The sequence below is a fragment of the Ranitomeya imitator genome, chromosome 1 (genome assembly GCF_032444005.1).
Source record: "Ranitomeya imitator isolate aRanImi1 chromosome 1, aRanImi1.pri, whole genome shotgun sequence".
Classification (NCBI taxonomy): Eukaryota; Metazoa; Chordata; class Amphibia; order Anura; family Dendrobatidae; genus Ranitomeya; species Ranitomeya imitator.
In genome coordinates, this window is record NC_091282.1 from 1,215,088,320 (window position 1) to 1,215,101,424 (window position 13,105).

The window sequence follows — 13,105 nt, forward strand, 5'->3', positions numbered from 1 at the left end:
GAGGATAGTGTGATACCAGCCTTGGTTAGGGCCTGAGTTCCCTCTTCTAGTGACCGACAGGTATAGAGCTGGGATTTGAATGTGAAAATAAGGGCAAATGGGAAGCCCCACCTGTATTTAACCTGGGCTTCTTGTAGAGAGGCTGTAATTGACCTGAGGGCCCTTCTCCTGGCCAGTGTGGAGGGTGCAATGTCTGCATAAATGTGCACTGAGTCTGGTAGGCCGGGTAAGATAGGATGGTTTCTGGCTGCCAATAAGATCTGATCACGTGTCTCCTCGTAATGCATTTTTAGTATTACATCTCTTGGCATATCATTAGACCGTGGCCTGCCCAGTGCCCTGTGTATTCTTGTAATATGAAGAAGGGTCGGGTCTAGGTCTGGTACAAGGGCTGTGAAGACGGCTGTTGCTGTGTCTTTAAGGGCAACAACATGTTCAGGAAGACCTCTAATCCGTATGTTGCTCCTTCTAGATCTATTCTCATAGTCCTCACATCTTAATTCCAGCTCAGCAATGCGATCAGTATGTAGCTTGAGAGTCTCCTGATCTTCATCTAGCGCATCTGAGACAGCCTCCATTTTTTCCTCCAGGTTGTTTGTACGCTGTGCTAAATCTTGTAACTGGGATGAGATACCCTGCATAGCGGTTTTGAGTTCCTCTCTAAAGGTTTCCTGAAGGGACCTCGTGAGGGCAGCTGTTGAGATCGCCGCTTCTGATTGTGGGGTAATATCATCATGCTCTGCGCTCCCGTCGCCATGGGTTGCAGAGGTTGGTGGAGGATTAGCTGCTGCAGCCATTTTGGAAGGGGTGCCGCTCATAAGAAGATCTGAAATGGTGCGGCCTGCTGGCTGTGTCGTGCTTCCCTTTTTTGGCATTGCAGATTGTCCTACTCTCAGAAACGTGCTGTCTTTGGGGAGGGTGAATTTATAGTGTGCTCCGGTCGCTGGAAAGGGTTAAATGGGGTCCGACGGGTAGCAGAGCTCAGCACATCATATCTGTCATTGCTGGACCCCGCGCATGCGCCCCGTCAATACAGTCTTATGTCTTAATTCACCTCACTTGGTTGCGGGATAAGTTATATGTGAGGGGTGGTGGTGCGCTCTGAAAACTAATGTTGCAGAGCTTAGTGCTAACAGTCCCGGTTATAACGTTGCAGCCTGCTGCTTTCTGCAGCTAATTGGAACCGCGTTTTAGGGGTGTCAGCAGAGCTCTGCAGGCTTCAGGTCTTGTGTGGCTCGTGACCCGACTGCTGGTGTCTCCGGGGGGGGGGGGGGGGAGTTATCACCTCCACTGCCTATGGCCTATGGAACCCTCCCTCCTGTGCCCGCTCACCCCCGCAGAATAGGGTGCCTGGTTATCCCCTGCAGAGAAGCGGGGAATGGAGCGTGGGAGTGCCGGGGTTAATGGACACTGGTGTATCAGACCCGTAGCTGCTGGGCGATTTCTGAGTGCTGGGCCCCGGAACCCTTACCTCCAGCGTCCTCAGGCCAATTTATGGGGCTGAAGCGACGCCTTGGCAGACCTGTGTGCCTTCTGGGACCTTTGTCTCTCACCGCAGGTGTCCCCTCTGATCCACCTCTCTGCAGTGCCTGGTCCCAGTGCAGGCAGGGAGGCTCTTTGTTCTCGCGCCGGGACGCTGTGGAGGAGGGGGAGGGGACGCTTACTGCTGCGTCTGTCCTCTCTGTATCCCGGCAGCTCTGGCGAGATGAAGGTCCGGCGGGGCTTCCTGCTCTGAACGAGGCTCTCTCCGTTGCTCCGATGCGGGTCTCTCCCGGCGGGTCCTCTGGCTTGGTTCCGGCGCAGGGAGAGTTTGGCTGCGCCGGCGAGGAACGTCCAGGGGGCTGCTCAGCAAGATGGCGCCGACCAGGTAATGGCGCGAAAACCTCCCGGGCACTCTCTGCTCACCACCGGCCATCTGTTACTTCTCTTTGCCTTTCGGCCGTCTCGGTGCGACCCTAACAGTGCAGGGGCTCCGAAAAATTCTTTTATCCTGTCTATGGGGGCAGAGAATGAGGTCTTTTGCGGGCTGTTTGTGGGAGCTACATCAAGCTGCGTCCTCTCCGCTCGAGATCCAGGCCACGCCCCATCAAATGGGCATATTTTATCTGGCATTGTAAAGTGATGGGAATATGTATTCCACTTTCTTGCTAACTATTTTGAATGAGGGAGGGAACTCCCAAATGTAGGAGTGAGAGCCCTCACAAATGTTAAAGGATAAACTAAACTGCGTGCAGAATTTTTCGGCAAGTTGTATTTTGATCACATGACACTTTTATACATGTTGTCCTACTCCAAGCTGTTCATTCTTGAGAGCCAACTACCAATTCAGTAAATCAGGTGATGTGCATCTCTGTAATGAGGAGGGGTGTTCTCTAATGACATCAGAACCCTATATAAGGTGCGCTTAATTATTAGGCAACTTCCTTTCCTTTGGCAAAATGGGTCAGAAGAGAGATTTGACGGCTCTGAAAAGTCCAACATTGTGAGATGTCTTGCAGAGAGATGCAGCAGCGTTGAAATTGCCAAACTTTTGAAGCGTGATCACCGAACAATCAAGCGTTTCATGGCAAATTGTCAACAAATTCGCAAGAAGCATGTTGGCAAAAAAGGCGCAAAATAACTGCCCATGAATTGTGGAAAATCAAGCGTGAAGCTGCCGAGATGCCATTTGCCACCAGTTTTGCCATATTTCAGAGCTGCAACGTTACTGGAGTAACAAAAAGCACAAGGTGTGCGATACTCAGGGACATGGCCAAGGTAAGGAAGGCTGAAAAACGACCATCTGTGAACAAGAAACATAAGATAAAACGTCAAGACTGGGCCAAGAAATATCTTAAGACTGATGAAATGAGAGTGACTCTTGATGGGCCAGATGGACGGGCCGGAGGCTGGATCAGTAAAGGGCAGAGAGCTCCACTCCGACTCAGACCCAGCAAGGTGGAGGTGGGGACTGGTATGGGCTGGGACCATCAAAGATGGACTTGTGGGACCTTTTCGGGTTGAGGATGGAGTGAAGCGCAACTCCCAGACCTCCTGCCAGTTTCTGGAAGACAACTTCTTCAAGCAGTGGTACAGGAAGAAGTCGGTATCGCTCAAGAAAAACATGATTTTCATGCAGGACAATGTTCCATCACATGCCTCCAACTACTCCACAGCGTGGCTGGCCAGTAAAGGTCTCAAAGAAGAAAAAATAATGACATGGCCCCTTGTTCACCTGATCTGAACCCCATAGAGAACCTGTGGTCCCTCATAAAATGTGAGATCTATAGGGAGGGAGAACAGTCCACCTCTCGGAGCAGTGTCTAGAGGCTGTGGTGGCCGCTGCACCAATGTTGGTCGTAAACAGATCAAGCAACTGACAGAATCTATGGATGGAGGCTGCTGAGTGTCATCATAAAGAAAGGGGGCTATATTGGGCACTCACTTATGGGGGTTTTGTTTTTGCATGTCAGAGATGTTTATTTCTAAATTTTGTGCAGTTATATTGATTTACCTGGTGAAAATAAACAAGTGAGATGGGAATATATTTGGTTTTTATTAAGTTGCCTAATAATTCTGCACAGTAATAGTTACCTGCACAAACAGATATCCTCCTAAGATGGCCAAATCTAAAAATAACCCTCCAACTTCCAAAAATATTAAGCTTTGATATTTATGAGTCTTTTGGGTTGATTGAGAACATAGTTGTTGATCAATAATAAAAAATTATCCTCTAAAATACAACTTGTCTAATAATTTTGCACACAGTGTAGAGCCTTAACGCTCCGTATGAACATATGCTAAAGGGGAGGTATAATTTTTTTTTTTTATGTTTATTTTGCATTATATACCGTATTTTTCGGACTATAAGACGCACCGGACTATAAGGCGCACCCAGGTTTTAGAGGTGGAAAATAGGGAAAAAAATATTTGAAGCAAAAAAATGTGGTAAAATATTTAATAACATAAATAACATACTATTATAAGTGGTGTTATTATATATAATAGTATGTTATTATGTTGGAAGCTGCGGGACCAGTGTGGTGTCTGTACAGTACTATATGAAGATGCTGGAGGGTGAGTACAAGAATGGGGGCACAGGGCTTATATGTAAAGCACCACTCCAGCACTGCAAAATAACACTGGAGTGCTGCTTTAAAATCCCATGGGAGAACTATAACTCCCAGCATGTCCTGCAGATCCTATGACATGCTGGGAGTTATAGTTCACCAAAGGAGTGGCAGAGTGCTTTATTGTGTTTTGTAAAGACTAACCTCTTAAATGTGGCAGCCAGCCACACTGTGGTGAGGTAAAAGCATCCCATGACTGCACACAGAGCCTTCCCTCGTTTCCTTTCCACAGCACAGGTTATGAGGAAGCTGCAGATTCTAGTGGAGAGCCTGAAGGACCTGTGATGATGTCAAGAAGAGGGAGGGCTCTGAGCTGCCATGTGATGCTCCAGCCCGCCCACTCCTGACATCAAACAGGTCCTGTTTGTGCACAGCACTTGGCGTCCAGCCCAGGCATGGCAGGCAGGTATGCAGCGATCTCCTCTCTCCTCTGGCCCCTGCTGCTGCTGCCTCCTCTCCCCCAGACACACAGACCTCCCCAGCTGCTGCAGGAATCAGCGCTGGAGAAGTCATGTGTGTCCCTGCTTAAGTGCAGTATTCATTTGCTGCTCCCGGCTCACCACTCAGCTGATAGGTGGGCGGGAAGCCGCTAATGAATATTCACTGCACTTAATCAGCCGGACCACATGGTTTCCCCAGCGCTGATTCTGGGCAGCGGGGACATCCTGAAGTGGCATAACAGTGCGATCCCACTCACTGCTGCCCCCCTCCCCACATGCTACATCCGTACCATAAGACGCACCCACACTTTCCTCCCAAATTTGGAGGGAAAAAAGTGCGTCTTATGGTCCAAAAAATACGGTACATGTAATTATGAAGGGAAAAAATGTTTCTTAGCATTTTTCCATTTAAAAAAAATATTGTTGTTTAATAGGTCTTCTTATTAATCTGTAAAACCGGCGCAATAATCTGACATCATTATTCCCAGATACCGTATGTGAGTCAGAAGAGCATGCCAGCATCTTCTCCATGATGTTCACGTTTAGTTTTAGCTCTTTCCCATCCACTTCAGCTTTTTTCCTCAGGCCCCCAGACCTGTTTGTTGGGTCCAGCAGAAAAATATTCGGCTTTCCCATTGATTTGGTTTGAATCCATTATTCGGTACGAATACACGGATATTAGAAATTTGTGCCGATTTTCCCAAATCCGAACATTTCACTATTCGCTCATCACTAATTATGACCTGGTCTTATAAGATGCCCAGGAATATGCCAAACTTAAAACTGAGATACTGCCACGCTCAGAGGTGACTATGTCTGTCCGAGGTAAAAGGGTCCACTACTGGGCATATTGCGGTGATAAACCCTGTTGCTCCCAAATGTTTAATTTGCTGCATCTGGTACAGAAGTGGTTGCAGCCGGAGTCCTCCACCCCAGCCCAGATAGTAGAGCAGGTTGCAGATTTATCCACTCCATTCCCAGGCTGGTGCAGACCTGGGTTGCCCATGGGGATCCCCAAAATGTGGATGACCTGGTGGGCCTAGTGGAAAGGTATCAGTTGGTCGAGATGTCCCTAAGGAAGCCGGGTGGTGTTGCATTGCCATATCGGGCTATCCAGAGGGAACCCGAATCCCTAAAAGATGGATAGTAGAGCCATCAAAAGGGGAGTCAGAGGTCTCAATGGCTTACTGAGGGGTTGCTAAAAGCTGCTGGTAAAGACTTACTATGCTGGAGATGTCACGGTCTTTATCACAGATGAGTTCCCTCTGTGGATCTTTGCTGGTGACGAGGACAAGACAGTGACCAATGAGGCTGAGATTCCTGAGTTGAGGGTTTTTGGGAGCAATTTTGGGACTGCCCAAAATGCAGGATCTTATGTTAAAAAGTGTATTTGAAAATGTGACTGTGACAAATGGGGTCGCTCAAGAGCCAGGGGCCGACACCAGGTTTCCACATTATGCTTTAAATGAGGAGCTGCTTTATCGGGTCACTAAACTGAGAGGTGATTTGATAGAGTATTTGTTGGTATCAGGTCCTTATAGGCTTAGGGTTTTAGATCTATCCCATTCTCATATCTTGAATGAGCATCTGTGAGTAGACCAAACTCAAGAGTGGGTCATTCAGAGGTTTTACTGGTCTGGGTGTCACCAAGACTTTGTTAATTTCTGCTGATCGTGCCCTACCTGTCAACTAACTTCTCCAGTATCCCACTACAGCAGTCTCCTAGTGCCATTGCCCATTATAGAGGTCCCTTTTGACTAGATTGCTATGCAAATTGCCTCTTCTGAGAAAAAGAGGAATTAACTCTATAGCGCCACCTGTTGGAAGTAGCGATCCTACAAGTCACAATCAACCCTTTAACGAGTCGTGCAATATGACTTAGGATAAAAGCCAAATCAGTATCTCAATTCGCAGACACGGTGTTTCAGGCTGTTGGCCCTCGTCAGTGCGAAGCATGAGAACTGATTTGGCTAGGTGAGAGGCTCTGGACTGGGGTCCAAGGGGTAACGTTTCTCCTTATGGAGAGTGACATACCATCTCTGGCTTGTCAAGGTAAGGAGGCTTATTCGCCGTGCAATGCTCCTCTGGGAAATTAAATATGCAAATTGCCTCTTCTGAGAAAAAGAGGACTTAACTCTATAGCGCCACCTGTTGGAAGTAGCGATCCTACAAGTCACAATCAACCCTTTAACGAGTCGTGCAATATGACTTAGGATAAAAGCCAAATCAGTATCTCAATTCGCATGGAAAAGGATGGCAGAGACTGGGATTGCCTACTACTGTCATGCATTAGAGAAGTTCAGCATGCCTCCACGGGGTTCTCAATGTTCGAGCTGCTATATGGACGTCACCCTCAGGGACTTTTGGACATTGCAAAGAAGACCTTGGAAGCAGCGGTAACTTTCCACTGAAATGTAGTTTAACATGTGGCCGAGATGCTGGACAGGGTCTTCAAGCACAAGAGGCCCAGTCAAGGGTCTACAGCCGGTAGTCGTGACTGAGACAGTTTAGCCCTGAAGACAGGGTGTTGGTGTTTATCCCCACAGTGAAAAGTAAGTTCCTGGCCAAGTGGTAAGGGCCATTCGAGGTGGTAAAAAAGTTAATTGATGTAAACTACAAGGTCCACCAGCCAGTGAGAAGAAAGCCATACCAAGTGTACCACATTAACTTGCTTAATCCATAGAGATACAGGGAACCGGTGGAAGCTACGTGCCTGGGAGCCAATCCTGAAGGATATTACAGAGGTAGAGACGTTGTCACCGGCCTAGAAGCAACAGTGTCGGGAGCTGCTTCAGTGCAACCGGGACCTGTTTTTGGAGTTGCCAGTATTTGTGCAGGCTGTGGAGCATGAAATCCTGATGGATCCGCATATGAGGGTGAACCAAAAGCCGTATCGAATTCCTGTAGCCCTCTGTGAAGTGATTTCCAAGGAGGTGAGAAGAATGTTGAGCCTGGGCATCATCGAAGAGTCAAACAGCGACTGGCCTAGCCCCATTGTCCTTGTACCACAGCCTGATGGAGAATGACATTTTTGTAAGTACAGGAAGCTAAATAAGGTTTCAAATTTGCCGCACACCCAATGCCCTGTGTTGATGAAATCATTGAGAGACTAGGGCCAGCCAGATATATCACTACCCTGGACCTAAGGAAAGGGTACCAGCAAATTCTCCTGTCCCCAAGTGCCAAGTAGAAGATGGCCATCTCTGCACCTGACGGGTGCTTTCATTACACCAGGATGCCGTTCGGTCTGCAGGGAGGCCCAGTTACCTTCCAGAAGGCCATAGAGGGGATCCTAGCCTCCCGCAAAAGTATGCAGCAGCTTAACTGAACGACATAATTGTGATCTTCAGCCCGAAATGGGAAAGTCATCTGCAGAAGGTCCAGGCGGTTGTAGATGCGCTATTGAAGACAGAGTTTGCCAAAAAACTCAAGAAATGCACCATGTTGAAAGAAGAGGCAAAATACTTGGGCTATATCATCAAGAGGGGCGAAATCAAGAGGCAAGTGAATAAGGTCGAGTCAATCGAGAACAATAATTATCAATGCCGTCCATCGCTACAAAGCCTCCCAAACGTACAGGACAAATCCGCTGTCACTAGCTCCAATTTCTTAATTAATAACGGGTCCGGAGCCCACCCAAATTATGTATTCACAATAAGATGCCTGCAATGATATCTCCCATCACATTGCGGGTTATGTACCACTATGTTCAACAACTTAACACTTGTGGTGATCAAATAACAGTAAGAAAGAGTTCCCCAAATAGTACTTATGTATAATATATCACTTTTATTGATAAACCTTAAAAAACAGGAAATTACATTAAAAAAGGGTACTACGGTAGGTCCAAAAATGAGGGACTCGATTACCATAGGGTATTCCAAGCTATTGGCTGCATGAACAATGGAAGATATATCACTAAATGCTGGAGCAAAAAATCCCTCATTCACATGGGGTATATGCAAGTGCCACAAGTGGACCTCCATATCTGTATTCATCCCCCTGTGCCTGTATGTACTCAATAGTGCAATTACAAAGCTCAAACAATTATTAATATAAAACTGTTTAGCTACCTGATGTGCAGCCACGTGGAATCCTTTCGGCGTCCCTCTGTCCTGACGCGCGTTTCGCACTGCTTCTTCACGAAGCGTGTCAGGGCAGGGGGCATGCCGGTATAAATAGTAAGTGTTGCGGTGTTGATTTGCTATTGTGGGGTTGCATGAGAGGATGTGTATCAGCTGTGTCATGTTAATACGTTAATGCGCATGCGCCCCAATGCTAGTATTTCCGTACATCCGTACGAACACAGGAAACTGTGTGTGTTACATTAAATGCCGGTGCATTTGTGTGCGCACAGATGGTATTATTACCTTTCTTTCCTTTATATATTTTCCTCCGAAAAGGTAAGCAGTGTTTACAGAAGTATAAAAAAATATAACATTAGACAAGTATTGTATGTACAGTTAGGTCCATATATATTTGGACAGAGACAACATTTTTCTAATTTTGGTTATAGACATTACCACAATGAATTTTAAACAAAACAATTCAGAGGCAGTTGAAGTTCAGACTTTCAGCTTTCATTTGAGGGTATCCACATTAAAATTGGATGAAGGGTTTAGGAGTTTCAGCTCCTTAACATGTGCCACCCTGTTTTTAAAGGGACCAAAAGTAATTGGACAATTGACTCCAAGGCTATTTCATGGACAGGTGTGGGCAATCCCTTCATTATGTCATTCTCAATTAAGCAGATAAAAGGCCTGGAGTTGATTTGAGGTGTGGTGCTAGAATTTGGAAGGTTTTGCTGTGAAGTAAACATGAGGTCAAAGGAGCTCTCTGTATAGGTGAAACAAGCCATCCTTAAGCTGCAAAAACAGAAAAAACCCATCCGAGAAATTGCTACAATATTAGGTGTGGCAAAATCTACAATTTGGTACATCCTGAGAAAGAAAGAAAGCACTGGTGAACTCATGAATGCAAAAAGACCTGGGTGCCCACGGAAGACAACAGTGGTGGATGATTGCAGAATAATCTCCATGGTGAAGAGAAACCCCTTCACTACAGGCAACCAAGCGAACAACACTCTCCAGGGGGTCGGCGTATCAATATCCAAATCTACCATAAAGAGAAGACTGCATGAAAGTAAATACAGAGGGTTCACTGCACGGTGCAGCCACTCATAAGCATCAAGAATAAAAACTCTAGACTGGACTTTGCTAAAAAACATCCAAAAAAGCCAGCACAGTTCTGGAATAACATTCTTTGGACAGATGAAACCAAGATCAACCTCTACCAGAATGGTGGAAAGAGAAAAGTATGGCGAAGGCGTGGTACAGCTCATGATCCAAAGCATACCACATCATCTGTAAAACCCGGCGGAGGCAGTGTGATGGCTTGGGCATGCATGGCTGCCAGTGGCACTGGGTCACTAGTGTTTATTGATGATGTGACACAGGACAGAAGCAGCCGAATGAATTCTGAGGTATTCAGAAACATACTGTGTGCTCAGATCCAGCCAAATGCAGCAAAACTGATTGGTCGTCGTTTCACACTACAGATGGACAATGACCCAAAACATAAAACCAAAGCAACCCAGGAGTTTATTAAAGCAAAGAAGTGGAATATTCTTGAATGGCCAAGTCAGTCATCTGATCTCAACCCAATTGAGCATGCATTTCACTTGTTAAAGACTAAACTTCAGACAGAAAGGCCCACAAACAAACAGCAACTGAAAACCACTGTAGTGAAGGCCTGGCAGAGCATCAAAAAGGAGGAAACACAGCGTCTGGTGATGTCCATGCGTTCAAGACTTCAGGCAGTCATTGCCAACAAAGGGTTTTCAACCAAGTACTAAAAATGAACATTTTATTTAAAATTATTGAATCTGTCCAATTACTTTTGGTCTCTTTAAAAACAGGGGTGGCACATGTTAAGGAGCTGAAACTCCTAAACCCTTCATCCAATTTTAATGTGGATACCCTCAAATGAAAGCAGAAAGTCTGTACATCAACTGCATCTGAATTGTTTTGTTTAAAATTCATTGTGGTAATGTCTATAACCAAAATTAGAAAAATGTTGTCTCTGTCCAAATATATATGGACCTAACTGTATAGTACAATTACAAATAAAATGGGATTAAAGTTGAAAAAACACTTACATTTCGTTCATATCATTTCATCTCATGGCTGACCGTGTGCTGTGGGGGATGGGCACACATCTAGATGCATCACACACCTGTCTCGCAGCTGGACCCAAGACAAAAGACTAGTGAAGACTGAGGTCTCTGTCAGTTATCTCAGTGCCAAAAACCAAGGCACACCCCTGTGGTGACCTCAGAGGCTGAATCCTCCCCTTTCTTAGAGGTATGACAAACCATTTCTATACATAACTCGCTGTATGAACCTCGTATAAGCACGACACAATGATCAGGATGTTCACCACATCAGGGGGGTGTAATAATTATAGGGGTTAACTCAGGAGACTCTTTGCGTGGAACAGACAACTACAGGACACAGTTTTATAGGTGGTAAAGTTTATATTATAACACAGTGATTCAAACAGGTACAGAGAGAAACTCAAGTCCACAACACTTGGTGCAAATATTAAACGCAGCTTAGCCGTCTATAGGGAACTTCAGAGGAAAATGCAAACAAGCAGAAAGTCTAGGAAGCACAATTATTCCTGAGGATACTTGACACGAATAAGTCCTTGCTTAGTCCAAACACAGATAGATATGCTTATAAGGCTGATCAAATAATATCTTAGCTCAGAGGCCCATAGGCCTGGGTAATAGTCTCAGGTTCTTGCAGAGCAGCAACAGCTTACATGTCCAGCAAATGCAGATGGAAGTAAACATGAGCAGCAGATGAAGGAGGATTACTGGAAACTGGTGGATGCAGCAGGAACTCAGAGCAGAGTAGCAGGATCACCACACAGGTTCACAGGAGCAGGTATAAAGCCAGGAAGTCACCAGAGTCAGGAGCAGGATGCAAGGCAGAATACTCTAGCACAGACTGAAGGCTGGGGTGGAGTTTTATAACAGGAAGACACAGTGCACATGAGACCAAAGATGCCATTTTGGAAAAGGGCAGTGATGCCCAAAAGGTGATAAACAGGGGGTTCTTTGAAGTGTAAACACGGCGTATATACATGACCCGCTTATGGAGAAATCCGCTCATTGCAACTTGTTGGGTTTAGCTCCTAACGATTTCAGTGAGCTATAGATCTCTCGGTGGATATCTGGAATATATAATCCTTATATCTCTAGCCCTGATCAGTGCCAGTATACATAACTTTAAAAGAACAATAGAGTCCCATGCAGTTTGGGAAATGGCTGTACCAATTTTATCTGGCGGGAGGGGGGGATGAGGGGTTTAAGGAGACTTACTCTCACAGCACAAAGCTATAAAAATTCTTCAGCGATCCCACTAGTCTCACATTACCACCGTATAGCAGGGGGGAGGGAGAAAGAGTGGCTTAGAATTCCAGCCTGTGTTGGCAGGCAGAGGAAACTTAACATAGTAACATAGTAACATAGTTAGTAAGGCCGAAAAAAGACATTTGTCCATCCAGTTCAGCCTATATTCCATCATAATAAATCCCCAGATCTACGTCCTTCTACAGAACCTAATAATTGTAAGATACAATATTGTTCTGCTCCAGGAAGACATCCAGGCCTCTCTTGAACCCCTCGACTGAGTTCGCCATCACCACCTCCTCAGGCAAGCAATTCCAGATTCTCACTGCCCTAACAGTAAAGAATCCTCTTCTATGTTGGTGGAAAAACCTTCTCTCCTCCAGACGCAAAGAATGCCCCCTTGTGCCCGTCACCTTCCTTGGTATAAACAGATCCTCAGCGAGATATTTGTATTGTCCCCTTATATACTTATACATGGTTATTAGATCGCCCCTCAGTCGTCTTTTTTCTAGACTAAATAATCCTAATTTCGCTAATCTATCTGGGTATTGTAGTTCTCCCATCCCCTTTATTAATTTTGTTGCCCTCCTTTGTACTCTCTCTAGTTCCATTATATCCTTCCTGAGCACCGGTGCCCAAAACTGGACACAGTACTCCATGTGCGGTCTAACTAGGGATTTGTACAGAGGCAGTACAATGCTCTCATCATGTGTATCCAGACCTCTTTTAATGCACCCCATGATCCTGTTTGCCTTGGCAGCTGCTGCCTGGCACTGGCTGCTCCAGGTAAGTTTATCATTAACTAGGATCCCCAAGTCCTTCTCCCTGTCAGATTTACCCAGTGGTTTCCCATTCAGTGTGTAATGGTAACATAGTAACATAGTAACATAGTTAGTAAGGCCGAAAAAAAGACATTTGTCCATCCAGTTCAGCCTATAACCATCCAGTTCAGCCTATATTCCATCATAATAAATCCCCAGATCTACGTCCTTCTACAGAACCTAATAATTGTATGATACAATATTGTTCTGCTCCAGGAAGACATCCAGGCCTCTCTTGAACCCCTCGACTGAGTTCGCCATCACCACCTCCTCAGGCAAGCAATTCCAGATTCTCACTGCCCTAACAGTAAAGAATCC